Genomic DNA, 20,733 nt, shown 5'->3' on the forward strand with positions numbered 1-20,733 from the left:
CAGTTAGATTTTAAAGCTGAAACCTAACAAACTAGGTTTGCCAACAGATAACAGAATCCAGTAGGAAGACCCCTTTTTATTGACAGGTTTCAGAGGAGTTGTCTATATCAGCAAAAACAACGAGGAGTCCTTGTGGCACCTTATAGACTAACACATTTATTTGGGCATAAGCTTTCGTGGGCTAGAACCCACTTCATCAGATGGAGTGGAAAATATAGTAGGTAGGTGTATTTTTCACTCCATGCATCTGATGAAGTGGGTTATAGCCCATGAAAGCTTATGCCCAAATAAATGTGTTAGTCTATAAGGTGCCACAAGGACTCCTAATTTTTTCCCCTTTTTATTGAGTCCATGGTTCATTAGCTTACTAGTTTTAACAATCTTTTCAGGCCAACTTTTAACAACTTGAACAGTGTTTCTCAAATCAGGACACTTGCTTATCCTTAACCAATCAACAATTTATTAATTCACCCAGAACCACTTTAATATATAATCAGCTGTTCACCACTCAAATGTAGACACAACCAGTTGTGAGTAGTACACATACAATACAGTCTTGCAAACAATCACAGACTAGCATTGAGGCTCAGGAGTTATACCAAGGAACAATTGCAAATTACCAAGATTTATTACTTTTACTTATGATAATCAATTATCAATTCTTTAGTACCTAACATATTTGTCACACTTCCAAGGGTACACTTTGGAGTGTGGTTACTTCTCCTTGACTAGATTGGTTCAAAAGGGACTAGTTTAGATTATTTAAAGCAATTGCTTAAAGTTATTGTTTTCAGTCTTTCTTAGGCCAATTTGTTTGGACTTATAAAGGAGTTAAAATCTAAAATATAGTTATACTTAAGGTTCCTCAAGAGAGTGTAGACTCAGCAAGATAACCTGTAGTTATTTATATTAAAGAATAGAAGAGGAAATACAATCTGTGAAATGAAATCTCACTATTCTTTCTTATCCTGTTAACCCTGGGCTAGGGAAGAGTCCTTTCCACATGGCTGGGCCAGGCATCAGTTGTGTTTAGGATTCTCTGCAGCTTCTTGTGCTGGGTTCAATCACATGGTGACTTCAGTTGATGTACCGTAGTTTCAGGGCTTGTAGGAGACCACCCTCTTGTTCCTATTGGACACATGCCAGGTGAGTGCTTAGGTTTTAGTTTGATTCATTTCAAGAACTGTATTTCATTATTTGCCCCTGCTACAAATTGGGATTTCCTCCTTTTAAGCAATTTCTCTTAATATCCCAAAGTTATATCTTGGTTTATATCTTCACATTTATTCTTTCTTGTGCCAGACAATTCCTATTACTTCTATAATCCAACAATTGTTTACAAGGAAAACTAACAAAATCCTTATAATCTTCTACATTTGGAGGACATGTTGCATACATTCTTTGATTCTATGTGAACCGGTCACCATTTAGGATTTACGATAGAATGAGACACATTTCTCACATATAAAAGGATTAGAGCCGACTCACATGTGTGTATTCTAATTTGGGATGAACGACAGATTATTTATGGTATATTTATTTTAGAAGGAAAATAAAGTATAGTTTATACATTGGGGTAACAGGTAGTTTGTCCAATTTGACCTTCAATTTTACAGCCACATTTCTATTTTACTTAAATTGTATCTTCCCCACCCATCTCTTGATCCATTCACAATATACAATGGGTCACTTTGCATAAGAAAGTAAGGTGTCACCCTCCTTTTTAGGTAGGCTGGGAGAGAGAAAGAGGTTTTATCCATATGCAAATTATAAACGATTTTTGCCTAGGTGATTAGCAATAAATTTCTTTAGCCATTTTAGTTTCTATTCTTGGGGAGCAACTCCCAGCATCGGTCGATCTGTGGTCCATGGACAAAGTGTCTCATACGATGTGAACTATTTTCTGTTGGTTTATTGTCTTCCTAGGTGGATCCTGAAGATGCTTTGCAAGCCCCCCTATCCTCAGGCAAAGGGAATTCAACTGAGTAAGGAACTCAGGATCTGGATTGGGCCCTTGATGAATTGCAACATGCTCTGAAGCCAACCAACTTAGGCTCCCTCTAACCAGCAGGGAAAATGAATTAAAGCATTAAGGCCTCTACACTGAGAGTGTCCTGCTATCAGTTGGCCAGTCTTCAAATCAGACTGTTTTCAGCAAGAGTATCCTGGATGAGTTTGAATGTGGAGGGAGGTGATCTTTAAAGTTGCCACATTTGTCTAGCAGCTACAAAACATACTGAGGCTGATCTTGCTCCCACTGTCTGCAATGGGGGTTGGATCGGGTCCACAGCAGTAAAGTAGTCATCATTCAGCACTGCAAATATTCCACAACTGTAATGGATACAAATTGATACGTCTGGATCCATTTCTAGTCACAGTTATCATATATCTATCCCCCACTTGCATGTATAGTCAAGTGCTATATTATATATTAGTGCAACAATATGCAGCCTAACTTCATTCCCACAAAAGCCATGGTCCAGTGCAACGTTGGTAACATTCATCCACTCCTGTACCCACAGAACAGAATTCAGATACATGCATGCCTACATTTGAGATTCTCCAGTCACTACTAGCAAATGCTTCCCTGGGTCACATACATTTAATTATTTTTGTTCATTTCCTGGTTTTTATCTTGCATCACTTTGTCTACAGTTACATTTGTTTGGATTTGCATATGACTGTGGAACATTAAATGGATGGGCTTATAACAAGTGACTCTGTAAGTGTTAGGTGATTCCCTATGATGTGGATCATGGTGGATAGGTTTTCTCTCACAAAGAAGTTGATGTGCGTTGGAGCACTGAGCTATACTTTGCAACATATCCCCAAACACCAGCTGGCCATGGCATTTAAGAGAGACCAGCATATGCTTTCTACATATCTCATTTCTAAAACTCTTTGCTAAAGCTACAAATAAGACAACCCCACCTGCCAGGAAGGCCAACCAACCGGTCAAGAAGATAATTTACGGTTAATGTAAACCTACTCAGCAGGATTACCAGCACATTTATACACTTACATGCATGCATGAGTGGCATATGATGCTAATGGACATTAAAAGGAGGTCTGCATGATGAATGATGGTAATTAATGATTAAAGCATTACACAACACATTTCCAAGGGAGTGTCATGTTAGTGTCACTAAGTTAAGATCCATCAGCCTGCAGTTTAAGAGGTTCTGGGGCTTTTCAAGTCGCTTATAGAAAATAAAAGGGTTTTTTTTAGTCTTGTGCTTTACCGTTCACTTATGTGAGGGAATAAGAATAGCTACCACAATATAAAATACATTCCCACTTTTCTGAAAGCTTTATTTTTAACTAGCTGCTAACAAATCATGCATTTCATCTTCTACAAGAATGCGCCATAAAAAATTGTCCCTAGGAGTAAGACGTGATTTTTCGTATGGGTAATTAGTCTTAATAACTAAATCTGTTGGCTCAGCAGGTCTGAGAATGAGCCTGCTTGTCGTCCTCTTCTCCATGGCTCTGCTTCATGGTAAAAGGGTTGAGAAGGGAGATTCTGTGATCATCATCTTCTGCTAAGTAAAGGAATTGTTTTCACACTTTTTACCCTCCCTCCCAAAGACTCAACCCCCAATGTGGGCATGCTGGTGGATGCTCCAGAGGCGGGATTTCATATTTGTCATTGTTTGAGGATAATGCTTGGTGCTCTGGGTTCTTCTCTACAAATCTCTCAGAGCTTTAATATCACAGAGCTTTACACAAATGTCTCTGCTTATAGACAAGGTGCTGGATTCTCAACTGTGCCAGATCAGGGGAAGGGAGCAGAGCGCAACAGCAAGAAGCTGGTTGCTGCTTCCTGATCCTATAGCATCCAGCCCCCAGCACAAATCAGAGCTGGTGAGGAGCAGCTCTAATTTACACACTGGCATCAGCTATGCTCCCTGTTCCTCTTTCTGCTTCCATCCCTGACACTAATGCAAAGTAGGCTGGAGACTCTGGCCCTTGGGATTTTTTATAAAAATCCCCCACTCTTGCTAATGCTGGATCAGTTCCACCAGCAGTAGCAGTGCTGGGACCCTTCAGCAGACAAGGCTCCTGTAGCTTCCAATGTTTTTAAAATCACACTAGTGAGTAGATTTGCTCGGAGGAGGTTGCGAATGCATGGTGTTGAAGATACAGGCAACTGAAAGAAATTGCATTAGAGCTTCCAGTGTTGCTGACCCCATGGATTTCAACTGATGTTTGCAACAGTGGGATTTTTTTTTACTTTTTGTAAACTATCATCTCTCATAAAGACAGGCTTAGGAGTACTTAGTCCCAGCCCCCTGCACTAACCAATAAACACACTGCATCTTTAACCTAGTACATGGTGGAATAACAACATCACCTCTGCTAATCTGAGTTAAAGTAGGTGTCCCTGTACGCAGCACAGGCATTGGAAAAGCTTGTCTTTTCTTAAATTGCATTGGCTTTGTGTTCAGAATGCTTCCCCATGTTAAATTTACACAGTCTCTTTTAAAAATAATCGACTTAATTTAAAAACTCAAATGGATTCCAGAACCATGGTGCGCAGTTACAGAAAAGGATCACAAATAGGAATGGGATTCCTAGACTCTGGTTAATCAAATTAATTTAATGTCACCAGGGGAAATGACTGTAGATTGGCCACTAGAAATGTGTGTATATTTCAGTTCTCAAATGTAACAGGGTGCTCTCAGGGCCTGGGAGGCAGTCAGATAGGAAAGAGTGAGGAACCCAAAGTTATCACTTGATCCTTATCAATACCATTAACACTGAGTTCCAAAGCAGGCCTTTGTCTAGCTAAGCCCAGTAATTCCTTCTACTGAAAACCACAAAATTGCCTTTTCTGAACCAGCGCATGAGCAAAATTATTCCTTCCCCCCTGGAGTGGTCATAGTGTTGTTATCTAAGCATGGGAGGTAGTGCTTCATTCAAGGGACCATAGGAAAGGGATAGAGAGAGCAAGGACCCAACTAAACCTGACCACACATGAGATGAGCAGACACCTGATTCTCTTGGCTTCCCATTGTAAAAAGCAAGGAAAGGCTGCTGAAAGGGAGAAAGGCATTTTTACTTTCATCTGATTTTCCTGGAGGTGGGGAAGTTGAGCTAAAGGAAGTCAACAAAAGCTGGAGGAGAAAGGAAATTTTAGCTGGGGAGGGACTGGTCTAGTCCTTAGAGGATAAGACTGGCACTCAAAATTCCTGGCTTCTATTTTGTGATTTGCCACTGACTGGTTCTGTAGCTTTGGGCAAAATACTTAGGCTCCAATTCAGGAAGCATCCTTCTTCCGGACAGCACTTAAGCATGTGCTTAAAAGCTTTCCTGAATGGGGGCTTTAGCCATCCCAAGCCCAGTACCACATATCTGATGGCTTAATTCACCTCACTACAATTCCTAAACAAATATGTAGCTAGATTAGACAGATCCTGGAAAATCTTACTCAAATAGCCCTTACTCAGGCAAATAGAACCAGTGAAGTCAACTGGCTTATTCACATGAGTGTGTAAACTACTTACCCGAGTTAAGGTTAAGCTAAGATCATGATCTTAAAAATATTACCATTATCTCCCCAAGTTAGTGACTCTTTCTATATTTGAGCTCAAAATCTGAGCTCTTTTTAGGCTCTTAGTGTAGCTCTAAAAAAAAATCCTGGCACCTTTCATTTGCAGACACTACTGATTCCACTCCAGTAGCAGGTGCACTTGTGTCCTGGCTGCTCGTATATTCAACTCTATTGTCAACAATTCTGTTGTTAGAAACCAAATGCTAAGTAACATGGATACTGCTGGAAATGCTGCCAGAGATGAAAGGCATTTAGTCCTATAGTCAAAAAACCAACCCCCCCGCCCCACCCCCAGTCACTGGAAAGACTAGATGTGCAAGGGCAGCCTCAACATATAAGGTAAATAGCGAGTATGTAACTAAAGCCAATCTTTGGAGGTCCTTGCAATGGTGTCTCCAAAAGGAGAGTTCATCTGTAAATGAAAGTTATTTACAAAAGGCATTTCAAAAGTACCTTACAGATAATCTCTGCATTTCAAATGTAGATGGAAAGAGGCAGAGCCAAGGGTGGTGGGCTGCTATTTATGTGGAGCCAGCCCACAATCCAAATGCTTTCGGATATTTTACCATGACATAGGTGCAGTCTGGTGCGGGAAGTGCATAGCTGGCAGATTTCCAACAGGCCATATCTCCTCCATTTGAGACAGATGTATTAAGTCTTCACAGACACAGAGGTCAATGGGTCTCCTTACCTCCAGCAAGCTTGCCCATATTGTTCTTAGGAAGATCTTTTTAAAAAGGAGAGAAAGAATAGCTGGTTTCAAACGGTACTGCAAGCAATATTTTTCCTTAGTAAGAAGAAATAGAGCCAGGTGGTAGGTGCTCAGAAACTCTGGCAATCGGTGTCATAGAAAAGCCAATAAATTAGATTAAAAGTATCCTAAATCTCAGTGACAGTTGTAAATGTAGAGTAACACCATGGCATTCAATAAAGTTGCTCTAAATTTATGTTGGTATGGCTGAGATCAGAACCTACCATGAAAAATGATAGTAAGAAGTTACTAACATTTGAAGACTTAAGTGACTATTTCTAAAATGGAAATACAGCACCAGAGCTGAAAGCATAGCACTGGCAAGCAAAGTCTTCTCAGTCCACAGGTCACTGGCCCTGATTTGAGAAAACACTTAAGCATGTGTCTTCTTTTAAGCACTGGGGAGAAAAAAAAGACAAGGACAATGGCACTTGTCCAAGCATCACACACAAGATAGAGTCTGGCCACTTGGCTCTGCTTTCCGTCTAGAAGCTCAGATGCCCAACTAGACTCCTTGGGCATGGCTTCTTGTCTGGTTAAAAAAAATAAATGCCAGCATCTTCTAGACCTACCCACTCCTGGCACCAAAATGATCAATCATAAAGAGTAGATTGTGTAGCTCATAATACTTCTCCATTTTTATTCGTTTTCATGATCAGTGAAACAGTTAGCAATTTTTACATTGGAAGTATCATTTCGTTCGTTTGAGTTAACAACCATTGAAATGCATGATGCAGTTTGCAGCATTCATTCTTAGAGTTATTGTTTCAGGCTTTCTGCGAACTCAAGCCAACATTGCGGCATCAGTTACACTCAGTTCACTGCGCAAGAAGATCTGTTGGAATCTTCAACATTGTACAGCCATGTACCAACCCAAACTGAACCTTGCTTAAGAACATCCTTATTCAGCAAGACACCTGAGCATGTATTTCACTCTAACTGAATTGAGGCCATTATGCTTACCTAGAGAGGTACGAAAGTAGTCAAATTTCCATGTCCATTGACCTTCTGGCTACTCTGCTCACTCCCAATAAGGATGCCAATTGTGATGGCAGATTTTGTGATCTGGGCACTTGAGACCATTGATTCCTTTTAATGAGGCCACTGAAAAGCCATCAGATGGAAATTTTTGATCACTACAATTCCAAGTTCACATTCCAATTGGTGACCCAATAATTATACTGCACACTTATCTAGCATCTTTTATCTGAGGATTTCAAAGCACTTTTAAAGTATTCATTAATTAATTTCACCTGGAGGCGAAGGACTCCATATCCTGTGACCACCTCCCTGAGCCATCCAGAATGTTATATCCAAGAAAGAATTAACAATGGGACAGATATAAACTGGATGACAGCAAGCTTCTCTAATTAATTTACAGGCTACATCAATCTGTTTCTAACAAAAACGTCAGCATGCTTCATCTGTTAAAGCCCATGTCCAGTTCTAATAAAATTAGGAGAACAATGAGTGAACCAGACTAGAGCACTTCCTTTGCTTTTGTCAGTGACATGAAATACACTCACAACCCTTTGCTTTTAGTTGCTTAGATGGTTAGCTTAAGTGTTTAGGACCCCAGAGAAATTGGAGATGCTCCTAAGGGAGCATGGAGCAAAGCACAGCAATTATGTGCTAGAGGATGAGTACAGTTAAGAAAAATATCCTGAACATGAAAGTGCTGCATCTCTTGTGATTTTTTTCTTTCTATCTAGGTATTGTTAACATAGCCATAATTATAGTTGAGGCAGAAAACCATCATGAAGCCAGATGGTTTTGGCAATCAAAGACAGCTCATTTACAGAGACCAACAACATTAAAAATAAGACTGATCAGATATACATGCTTCAAAATTCACTGTGTCCTCTAGGATCAACCCCACTGAGTAATGGAGAGAGAGAATGAGTGAGTGAGTGTGTGTGTGTGTAAATTTTTTAAGGGCCGGGACTGCATTTTGAGCATCTTGAATGAGTGAACTTGTACTCTATCAGAAAGGTCACTAGCAACATTATTTTCATTAGACTGACAATAAGAGCTCAGATTTGATATATGACTTCACTGTCACAAGATGTTAATTAATCCCACAGAGGTAATATTCAGGCAAACACACATAGCTTTTCTTTTGATTTACTAGAAACTGTATTAATTTACAAGGATAAACACAGAACTCATTAATTTCAGATCATGCAGGTTAGCTACACTGACTTACACCTGTTCCTCAGCTCCAATACAAAACAGAAAGGCAATAAGAAACCTGAAAAGAATTAAAATACTGCCTTTTTATTTAATGCAGGAGTTGTCTATAACAAGCAATTTTCTGAAGCCTATTGCTCTTGCATAATATACCATATGAACATGCAGAGGGTGGGGTCCCTACAGCCCAATTCTTGTAATTCATTGAAGTGGAAACAGTTAAGAACAAATGGAAAGCAGAGATCAATTGCTCCCACTGGCGATGTCACCAATTATGAATTTTGTGGAATTAAAATGAATTTACCATCCTGGCTGCGCTATTATGGTTATATTGTGTAACATTATGAAACATGCATTCATCTCCTCTATAAGATTAGCTGAAATGAATGTACGATTTTTTGCCATTTGAAATACCATACGTGGTAATGGATGTCCCAAGCTCAATTTTTTAACTACTTATGAGGCAACTGCCACTTGTGTTCAGGAAGCAAACGCTACAAAAAGGAAAAACTCCAACAGCCCCATGTCAGTAACATCTGGTGTAGCCAGCGATAGATACTAAGGGTACGTCTACACTACTTGGCTGGTAGTGATCTATTGGGGATCAATTTATCACGTCTAGTGTAGACGTGATAAAATCGATCCCTGATCGCTCTGCCGTTGGCAAGAGGCGGAGTCGACAGGGGAGCGGCAGCGGTCAACTCGCCGCAGTCCTCACAGCCAGGTAAATTTGACCTAAGATATGCCGACTTCAGCTACGCTATTCACGAAGCTGAAGTTGTGTATCTTAGGTCGACCCCCCAACCCCAAGTGTAGACCTAGCTTAAGAAACCTGAGGGCCCCATTCTCTGCTCAGGCCAATCTAAAACCAACGTGCTACTCCATTGACTTCAGTGGAGTTGCTCCCAGTTTACACTGTTGTAAGCAAGATTAAAATTTGGCCCTGAATGTCAGCGTCCCAGGTAACTTAGATTGCAAACAGGAACAACATGTCTTCAGAGAACATGGAAGGAAAAATGCTTTTTGAAAACCTTACGCATCCAAAAATTACCAGGGCAGTGCTTGGGAAATGAAGCCAAGGAGGAAGTGAATGAACCTGCTTCATAGTATAAAAGATAATCTGGGAATCAGTTCACAGGTCAGAGATGTCACTTGAAGCCATTGCAAAGATTTTTGTACCTCTGGCTTGAAGTTAACATGGGGAAAGGACTGGTTACCCAGGTCACTACCTCCTAGCCAGCAGAACCCATTTCTAGATGTACAGTGTAGACAGCTTAAGTCACATGGCTGCTCTTATGTGATGTCCATTTCAGGTAAATGTTAGTTTTTCTAGAGCAGGAAATTGCAAAGGAAGCAGGGAAAGAGATATACCAAGGAAGGAAGAGTAGATGTAAATGGAGGCAGTAAAGGGAGTTTGGCCAAATAAAAGGGAAAACTTGAAGAGCGGGTCTGGAGCGGGGAGTTGAGGGGGTCGGATAAGAACTAAAACAGATCAAGGAAGAAAGGGAAGCTTTAGGCCAGGTCTATACTACCACTTACTTTGGTATAACTGAGGCCTTGTCTACACTGCCACTTTACAGCGCTGCAACTTTCTTGCTCAGGTGTGTGAAAAAAGATGCCCCTGAGCACTGCAAGTTTCAGCGCTGTAAAGTGGCAGGGTAGACAGTACACCAGCACTGGGAGCTGTGCTGCGCTATTATGTACTGCCACTTTACAGCGCTGGTAGCTACTCCCCTCGAGGAGGTGAGTTTTTACAGCTAGTGTTGTGACTACATAGCCATGTCAAAGCACTGCCGTGTTGCTAGTGAAGACATACCCTCACATAGCTCAGGGGTGTGAATTAACCACCTCCAAGCAATGCAAGTAACAGCGACCTAAGCGCTGGAGAGCACAATTCTATGTCGGTAGGAGAGCTTCTCCCGTCGACATAGCTACCGCCTCTCGCAGAGGTGGATTTATTATGCCGATGGGAGAGCTCTCTCCCATTGGCACAGAGCATCTTCACCAGAAGCTCTACAGTAGACTAGCCCTTAGGCAGTGGGGACACAGGTCGTAGAAGGAGAGGGAGCATGGAAGGTCCAGATAACATTGCACAAGTGACTTTCAGTAAAGCCTAAGAAAGTGTTAGAATATGGCATAAAGGAAACCTCTGTGTTTGGGGAAATGGCTTTTCTCCAGACAACTCCAATTTATCTTGAGAGGAATTGACTGCACTACTCTCTCAGATACTGGGATTCAGTGAATTATGTTTCCATGCCAGAAATATGAATTCACTGGCTGATCCCTAGGAGCATTAAGATTCTACTTCCAGAAACGTTTGCAGTGTTGGTTAGCCATGTTGGTGCCAGGATAGTAGAGAAAAGGTGGGTGAGGTTATATCTTTTATTGGACCAACTTCTGTTGGTGAGAGAGACAAACTTTCGAGCTTTGTGTAAGCTTGACTCTCTCACCAACAGAATTTGGTCCAATAAAAGATATTACCTCACCCAACTTGTCTCTCTACTTCCAGAAATGATATTTTATCGTGGCAGGTAAAGCGGAGCTTCTGGTGCACAAATGTAGTTTGTAGGGATTTTTAGTTCAATTGATGGGCAAACCTTCAAAGGGAATGAGTCTTCATTTTGGGTCAGATAATCACCCCATGGTCAGCGTGCTTGTCTGCATTCTTTGGGTCTGCAATTTGAGTCTGGATGCCTTCTAAGATCAGGCTTTCTCACAACATTTCTGCCACATCCCTTCAATCTCTATTGCTATTCTTATTTCGTATCACTGTAGCAACAGAGATTGAGATTATTCTAAATGCAGGGTCAGAGACAGTCCATGTCCCATAGAGCTTACAATTGAAATAGACAGGAGACACTGAGATCTTGCCCAAGGTCAAGAAAATCAGTAGCAGAGCCAGATATAGAACCACATCTAACTACCAGTACTACACCTGGTCCACTAGACCAGGGGTTCTCAAACTTCATTGCATTGTGACCCCCTTCTGATAACAAAAATTACTACATGACCCCAGGAGGGGGGGGACCAAAGCCTGAGTCAGCCCGAGTTCCACCATCCCGGGTGTGGGGGGCAAAGCCTGAGCCTCACCGCCCTGGGCGGGGAAGGGGTCAAAGCCCAAGCCCAAGGACTTCAGTCCCAGCCAGGGGGCCTGTAACCTGAACCCCACCACCCAGGGCTGCAGGGCTCAAGCTTTAGCCCTGGGCCCCAGCAAGCCTAAGACAGTCCTGGCAAATCCATTAAAATGGGGTCGGACCCACTTTGGGGTCCCGACCCATAGTTTCAGAACTGCTGCACTAGACCATGTTGCATTCTAGTTCTGGTCAGAATCAGGAAATACAGAGGTATGCAAGAGTGAAAAAAATAGCTGAACTTTTCTAAACTTCTAAAAAGCTTTGTTTTGGTTCCACTGATAGGTGAACCAGTCATGATTCTAAGTAACAACTTAAGATACTGTGAAGCATTGGGTAGTGTAGCGTATATCTATGTACCGTTGCCTTCTACTGGGCGGAATCAGATCTGCTCCACTGTCAGATAAATTCTATTGTCACAAATCTGTGTGCTACAGATAACATACAGAATTATTACATAAAGCACATACCTATTCATAGGGAGCAGAGAACAGAACCCCAGTGATTCAGCTCCAAAATTACAGGCCTCTCTCCCTTGAGATAAAGGGGATCTCCTGTGGCCGAAACTAGCAGCAGATCTCTTATATTCTGTGTGGGCCAGCTACTAGAAGACACCAGGTTCGTATGCACACCCACCCACCCACCACTATGCGCTACAGTACTCTGCTAAGAGCTGAAGTAGTTTCTCCTTTGGCCAAAGCAGCAGGGGGCCTAGAGAGGGAGAATCTCAGTCCTATACTTGCTGATACAGGCACTGTCTGTAGCCTAGGGAGAAGTGTGAAGGCCCTAGGTAGCTATGGATTTCTCACAGTACTATAGTCTCAATTGTAAAATTACTGCTTTCTCTAGGACTTCCAAGAATTAATGCTAGCTGGCTCGCACCAATAGAGGAAACTAGGAGTGTTTCCAGAACATGAACCGTCAGAGGAGTGAGGCTCTGGAACAGCCTTCCAATAGGAATTGTGGGAGCAAACAGCCTAACTTGTTTTCCTATGGAGCTGGTTAAGGTTATAAACAGCATTATATGATGGGGGCAGAGCTGCCTGTGACAGCAGGGGACCAGACTCGATGAGCCAGGATTCCCCTTGCAGTACCGGGTTTCTTATACCAGATTGCATCACCAGCCTGTCTAGTCTAGGGGAGTAGCCACCAGTCCCTGCTAATACAGAATGGACAGCCTTCACTTGGTGGTGGTTGTTTTAAACAGCAGCCTTGCAAGAAACTAGCCTGTCCACTAAGGTGCTGTAACCCACGTGAGGTCTCTTCAGAAATGTGCTCCGATAAGGCCCAATCCAGCCAGTTACTGAGGAAATTCTTCCTGTGAGACACTGAGAGCCCTTGACTCCCAGTTGAAGGTATATCGCAGAAGCCTTGACACATTCGGACATGTGGAGGACACCCATTATTTCAGCCATCTGAAAGGAAGCCTGATTGATATAAGACACCCACAGGGGCAGTTGGAAATGGCTGCAGCCCGAGCGCTGACACAGGAAGGTCAGAGGGAGGTGGAGAGAATCTTGCTATGTCAGATTTAAAAAATAAATAACCCCTCCCCCTCCAAGGGCTTTTAAAGTGACCTACGCATCACTTGTGTGTAACATGCTCTGTGATGAGGGGCCAGAGGAATGGTTGCAGCAGCCACTCCAGGCAGAAAGAGAAAAACATAACAGAAAGACCCAATTTTTGTACTGGGGAAGAGCAGCCAAAGACAATATCTGAGGTTGCAGATTAGCTTTTTTTTTTTCGCCACACTTTTGAAATGTTAAGCAGCTCTCATCAATTAAGAAATTTTTGAAATACAAATATCACATTAAAACACATCAGTGTCCTTCAGTTCACCAGATGCATGGAGTAAAAGACCCATTGCATTCCAGCAGTTGGTGAACACAGTTAAAGAACCATTTTTCTTGGTGGGGGTAAAGAGGGAGAGGGCGGGTAAATTACAAAAACAATCCTATAATATACATTTTCTGCCTAGAAAACCTAGTTTCAGAGTCAGTATTTCTAGAAATGTAAGTACTGAAACTTCACTTTAGTTGTCAGTAAATTCATTATCACATTAACTAGGTCTAAATTATTAAACCTTAATGATGTAGGTTCTCAAAATGTGTTGGGCTTTATTTTCCCCACACAGAATCAATGTTAAACATTAGTAGTATAAATTAAGTAATACTTTACCATGGCATGCTGCTGCTTTGAATTGAGTTACCCTAGGAAGATGTATATTCATGGCTACAGGCTCCTTTTGGCCTCCTAGCGAGGATGATATAGTTTATTGTAACAAATGAGCAGTAGACCTGTAATGACTTAAATGATATATACATTTTTGCCAGTGAAAATGTACAAGTGAAGACCTTTCTGCTTAAGGGAATAAGAAGCAAGCACGATCTTGTACTATAAACATAATTTCCATGAAAGCCTGGGGGAGCATCTCCCTTTCCACTGTTTAGAAGCATGGCGCTTATCAGAAAACATTTTAGGATGGTTAAATTAATAGAACATAGACTCAGGCAAAATTTAGAAGGATAATTTTTCAACAAGATTTTGGCTTTAATTCTTGTGGGGTTTTTTTGTTTGTTTAATCTGAACTGTACAAAGGAGAAGCTAAGTAACTTTATAGTAACTCTCTCAATGCAATGTTAGGGGTCTTACAGAGGGCAAATATTTACATTGTAAAGTCACCATTTCTAGCGTCACATGTTGCCAATGGGATTTTATTTTTTTTTGCCATTTCTTCTGCTCATCCAGAGAATGTCTCTATGTCAATGAGTGGTCTGTATGATGGTCTCGATAATTTCATTCCAATCAGCCCCTGGCAATGATATTTGATCTCGGGAAAGCAATGTAAAATAATGACTTTATTTTTTTCCCCTAGAGCTGGATAATCTATACCATAAGCTCATTCTGAATGTCTATGGATCATAACTAGTATAGGAGTTGCTGAGAAGAACAAATTCAAGATAGCAACAAGCTAGCCTGCTACGGATCCCTAACCTGAAGCAGCAAACTATGTAATCACAGTGAGATGTGCAAAACTAAGGCAGACTCTTGAAAAATGTAACATCAGTGGCTGTAAACTATAGGTGGAAATTTGGAGGCCCAAAGGACAGCACAAACCCAGAGACGAGAGACTGCACAACCGATATGACAGAGAGTCGCTTTCTGCCACACTGTTTGAAAGATGAGGATGTGCTAGAAAGATAGCTCCTCAAATGATCAAGAATTATAATTGATGTCGCATCAAAAGAGATGATGAAGAAAAACTGCACCTGAAAGAAGATCCATAGTGGAAATAGCATTGTGCTCAATCCAACATGAACAAATGGACATGAGATACAACCCTGAAGAGAATGTAGCCCCATTCTGTGCAGATAAGACCTCCCTCTGACAGACACCCAAGAGATCTGTCTTTCTTACACTTTGGTAACACTTATACAAGTTATCTGGCCAATTAAGTCACATTGAATTCTATCTTTTGACTTAGAAAAGATCTGAAAAGGTGGCTTATCTCCCACTTTCCATTCAGGCTGATGAATTAATAAAATGTAGCCCAATCCTGCCCCCAAGAAATTCAGAGACAGAACTTCAAAGGGAGCAGGATAGGACTAGAGTTCTAGACGTTATCCTTTCTAGATCACAGCACCATACCATAACCACCATCCCACCACTTTATACAGATGACCTCACTTTCTCTTTCCATTCTGGAAGTCTGTGTCACCACTGGGCCTGTCCATATCAAACCTCCATTTCCCACTTAAATGGGAAAATGGGGATATGTCCCCAAGTTTTTATTGTGAAAATAAAATGAGGCAAAGTTAGAGGTGCTCTAAATAATGGCACAAGTTACACATTAGTAAGCTGGTATCGATCTGACTGGTAAAAGATAGAAGGTGATGTTATAGTTGAAAAAGCTTAAAAAGGAGATATCAGCTAAAGCCAGGGGTCTGCATTTCCTGCTACAATCCTACACTTCTGCCCCGTTGGTGTGTAAATCAGACCAACTTACACTCACTCATGCTCGAATTACTTGTATTAAACTAACACCACCACTTACATCACTTCTGAATTTGGCCCAATGTCTTTAATCATTCTCATCTTCTCTCTACCCTCACACCTACAAAACATGTGAGAATGGAACCAACTTAAAAAGCTGTTTTGACAAAGGGATACAAGACTTGTCCTTAGCCATCACCCATAAGTTTTTTTTTGGGGGGGGGAGTGGGTGAAGAGAGCCTAGTGTTGCTGCCAAACATCTTTTAGTTTTCCCAACATGCCACATTTCAAATTCCAATTTTCAAGTCACCTTTCTCTTGGAAGGGATTCAATTTTTTCAGAAATGGGCTCATTTGGACTAACCAAGGGACCTGTTTTCAAGCACAACGTGGTGAAATTCCCAGGGAAACGGATTCATTAGCAATTATGTAATTCAAGGTGAATATGCCTGTATGGTGACTGATATAGCTTCACTTTTCATTGTAAAGGGTTCACAGACCTCCACTAATAACAAATATTTTCAACAATAGCTAAACAGTAACAGCTAAAAGTAGTTGCAGTAGACTTAGGACCAGATCCTCAGCTGGGGTAAACTAGCCAATGGTACTACACCAATTTATATCAGCTGAGGACATAGCCTTGTGTTTTACAGCTGTCCATTACAGGATTCAGAGGTGGGACAGTCTCTCCAGCTGGTGAAACCCACTGGCCAGGAGCAGAGGAGCCTCAGAGAAACAGGCTGTGCAACGAAACCTTTCGTCTCACTGATTTAAAATGACAAAGTAAGCACTTTTAAAAATGGCACCTAGAATAATGTTAGTCTGAGTTCACGTCCTCCAATAGAAAAGGTGCCTAATTCAAGTTCAGTCATTATAAATCCTATCCTGCTAATTTACATTCCTGTTTGAAATCAACAGACTAAAGAGGTTAGGACCTGAATAAAGAGGATTGCATTTGACACTGGGATGGGAAAACATCTTGTCTACATGGAACAGTATCACTATGGTGTCTATTATTCATGCTGTATGGGTAGCATGGTAAATACACACAGAATCCCTTATTACCTCCATCATGTGCATAACTTTCACTCTCTTTGGAAGCAGAACTGCTGATCCCCTGTGCCATTAGATGGCCTGTCTGACTGGGAGGACTAACCAGAGGATGCCCTGCAGCCCAGGGTGCTGCACCAATTTTTATAGTGGGGATGCTGAGAGCCGTTGAACCAAACTGTAAACCCGCTATATAATGGAAACCATTTCAAGCTGGGGGGTGCGGTAGCACACCCAGCACCCTAGTTCCAGCACCTACCCATGCCCGGAGAATGCCAACAGAACATAAGCAACTTACGGCACAACTACCCATATCCAAGTGTCTAGGAGCAGGAAACATTTAATGCAGAACTAGGTGGCTTTTTTATTAGGTGACAAGTTTCACCTCAGTGGAGCTTTGTTTTTTATGTTGCAAGTATCATTTCACAAGAGGCTCAAAAGCAGCTGAATCTTCACTCTAAGTTGCTAAGTAGTTTTCTAAGGCTATAAGGAAATTAAAGGTCCAATCCTGCACTCCTTACTTATGTATGTCACTCCTTAGAAGTCCATGGGATGATTTGTGCAAGGACTATTCCCATGAGGAAGGGTTGGAGGATTAGAGCCTTAAGGAAAATAATAGTGTCTGAAACTTTTACTAGAGATTGATCCAAACACCTTCCAGGGTAATCATTTCTGAAAGACAAAGCCAAAAGTTTGGGCCCGAAATTACATGCTAGTGCCCTCTTAAGGTTTGGGTAAAAAATAAAAAGTACATTATGAGACTTAATACTACACTCTACATAATGATTTAGGATAGGAGGTTGTTAGGCCAGTGAGATACTGCACGGTTCCACTTGGAAAAGCAACTAACAATTGCTTCATAGAGTTCCAGGTTTATGGTGTTTCAGTGAATCTAGATCTAATTTGTCAAGGTCAAGATTTTCACAAGTGACTAGTATTTTTCTGTGCCCAACTTGGGACACCTTAGAAAAATCTGTGGTTTTGAGAGGATGGGTACTCCCCACTGTCTGTAAAAATGACTCTTTAAAAACATCTATTATGAGGAGAGGCTGAGGGAACTGGGATTGTTTAGTCTGCAGAAGAGAAGAATGAGGGGGGATTTGATAGCTGCTTTCAACTACCTGATAGGGGGTTCCAAGGAGGATGGATCTAGACTGTTCTCAGTGGTAGAAGATGACAGAACAAGGAGTAATGGTCTCAAGTTGCAGAGGGGGAGGTTTAGGTTGGACATTAGGAAAAACTTTTTCACTAGTAGGGTGGTGAAGAACTGGAATGGGTTACCTAGGGAGGTAGTGGAATCTCCTTCCTTAGAGGTTTTTAAGGTCAGGCTTCACAAAGCCCTGGCTGGGATGATTTAGTTGGGTTTGGTCCTGCTTTGAGCAGGGGGTTGGACTAGATGACCTCCTGAGTTCCCTTCCAACCCTGATATTCTATGATTCTATGATCTCACATTGGGCAGCCAAAAACCAAAGGACCCAAAATTACTAGTTATAAATCTACGCCAAAGTTTTCAAAAGTAAGTAAAAAGATGATCTTTCCCCCCTAAGTGCCAGCACTGCACATTCAGCCTGCCATTTTGGAGTCAAGATGATCTCTATCTGACTCGCATACAACCACCAGTAATAATCCTCCAGGGTTAAATGCTGCCTTCAGTTACATCTGTGCATCTTAATGAACTATGCCTTCAGTTATTCCTGTGTACTCTAAAGTGGAAGGCAGATAATGCTAAAAAATGGCTTTATTTAAGTGATAGATTAACCCACTTTTACACTAAAAGCCATTTTTAAAGAAAAAAAGTTTGTATGCCTCTTTAAGAACCTTGCATCAACAACTAAAATTAGTGTAAGTCACACCCAAAACACACTGGTAAAGAATCTCAATTGCAGTTTCTATGCCATGATCTCCAATGTAATTGCTGTAGTTGGTAAGACATAAAATAAAAACAAAACTGGATTTCCATTTAAATAGTATACTTGCAACTGGAATTATTTGTATTTATCCATTTCCTCTTGGGTTTCATTTCTGACTCAGGGGCTCTTTAGCTCATGTAACCCTTGTGCAACATTTTTATGACATTGCAATTCAGGTACATATTATAGTTTAGAGTTCAGGCTACATATTTTCCCATGGGAGTTAGTTTTCCACTCACATAGCTTTAAACTGATAGAATGCTATTCCCAGTGAAGTAGTAATAAGCTCCTTACCTGACTCATTTGGTACAGTTTCTTATTGGTTAAAGCACAGCTCAGAGTCTATCTGTTCTACCCAATCGGTAAACTCAGAAAATGCAACTAACTGGTTCCTTGCTCTGGCTTGCAGAAAACTAGCTAGAGGAACTCAGACATGGCCTGATTCTGATCTCACTTACATCAGGATAACTCCACTGACTTCAGTGGGGCTCCTAATGATTTACACTATTGTGAACAACAGTAGAATCAGGCTCCAGATCTCCTGTATATCTTTAAATGCAATAGTAACACAATAGTGGCTCAGAAGACCACACCATTTCCATCCTCTTACAGGCTGGTTGTTGAATGGCAACAGATTGTTTTCTGCCTTACAGGAAGCAGATAAAATAAAGTACATGAAAAAGAATGTAAGTGCCTTTTTTTAAAAAAAGTGTTTCTACTGCAGACTACAACACAGTGTTTCTCAAACTTCTTACTAGTGTGCACTACATCTTAATAGAGTGGACCGAATTCAGAAGTGAAGTAAATCAGACACCCCTTGTACTAACAATCTCGTACATTCATGTAAGATTCTGTAGACCTCTCAACACCTGTTCTGCCAATGTGTAAAGGAGTCTAGGTAGGTGTAAGTTGCAATCAAAATATTATACACTCCCCCCCACCATATTATCATCGATTATCTGTATTGCGATAATGTCAAAGAGCCTTTCTTGATCATAGACCAGGATTCCATTGCGTATAAACACAAAACAAACAGAGGGTTCCTTCCCTAAAGAGCGTACAATCTAACTACAAGAGACCTGATGGACACAGACTGATGGGTGGACACAAGGAAACAATGACACAACACTGGTCAGTGTGCTAGACAGAGGTCTCAGCAAACCAGACGCCTAAGCATTGTCAAGTTTCTTGCCGGTATCATGACAAGAAAGAGTTTTAAGGAAAGAATTAAGAAAAAAACAGAGGAAAAAACGTGGGCTTTTATGTGGAAATGTCAGTGTTTGATCGGCTCTTGCTGTGCCATCAGTCAGCAGTAACTCCCCTGCAATCAATGGGGTTATAATAGCGCAATATGCATGTAAACGAGCGCAGTATCAAACCCACAACATATAAGAAATCTTGGGACTGAATGGAGGAGTTTGGCTAACTGAACATTTTAGCCGGTGAAACCCAAAAGCCTCAGATAAATGTGCAAATGTATTCAGATTATCCATATCCCTTTGCAGTTTCAGCATTACACTATTATATACTTCAGTGTCCCCACTTTGTACTATCCAAAATGAGATACTTACAGAGATTACAAAGTTAAACTGAATGTTTCATCCTCAAAAAAGGATTCAGGTTTGGTGCAGTTTGGTTACAAGAACCAGGATGCCCTCACTTCAACAGCAGTTTTGTTATGTATCTATAGGATAACTTTCAGTTTTTAATTAAGAGGGTGACATTATAAATACACTTACACTGCAGTGTTAAAACTATAACAGTCTTTCAGGCTACTATTAGAGCCAAGCAGAATTTCATCAGGGACCTCTTCAAAGATCAGCTCCTTGAAAAGCAAACAGAAATTATCTTGTGTGATCTGCCTATTCGCAACAGCACAATTACATTATGCATGAATCGTGATTGGACCCAGTATGTGCAAATTGCAATGTGCTGTATATGGGATTTTCAGTTTTATGGTAAGGTTGGGAACGTATTGGTGTTTTTATGTTAATGCACTGGTGTTCTGAGTACTTACAACATCTTGTTACATTTCTTATTAATGGGATAGTGTAATGTACAGCGAATGAGATCAATAAAGCTTCCCATACCTATGCATTTAGAGTATTTAAAAATAAGACATAACTTAGATAGTCCATTTGGTTCACTTTTGGAG

The 20,733-nt window shown here is 41.1% G+C and overlaps 1 long non-coding RNA gene across 3 annotated transcripts in view; it reads right to left on the reverse strand.

The window, feature by feature from the left end:
* Window positions 1-570: 570 nt before the first annotated feature.
* The window catches only part of LOC120368914, a 133,009-nt gene continuing 112,846 nt past the window's right edge, over window positions 571-20,733 (reverse strand). For all 3 annotated transcript variants that reach the window (XR_005582843.1, XR_005582842.1, XR_005582844.1), the window contains one exon: window positions 571-1,128. This is a non-coding gene — a long non-coding RNA (uncharacterized LOC120368914). The remainder of the gene's footprint in view (window positions 1,129-20,733) is intronic.

This window comes from Mauremys reevesii, linkage group 7 (assembly GCF_016161935.1).
Source record: "Mauremys reevesii isolate NIE-2019 linkage group 7, ASM1616193v1, whole genome shotgun sequence".
Classification (NCBI taxonomy): domain Eukaryota; kingdom Metazoa; phylum Chordata; order Testudines; family Geoemydidae; genus Mauremys; species Mauremys reevesii.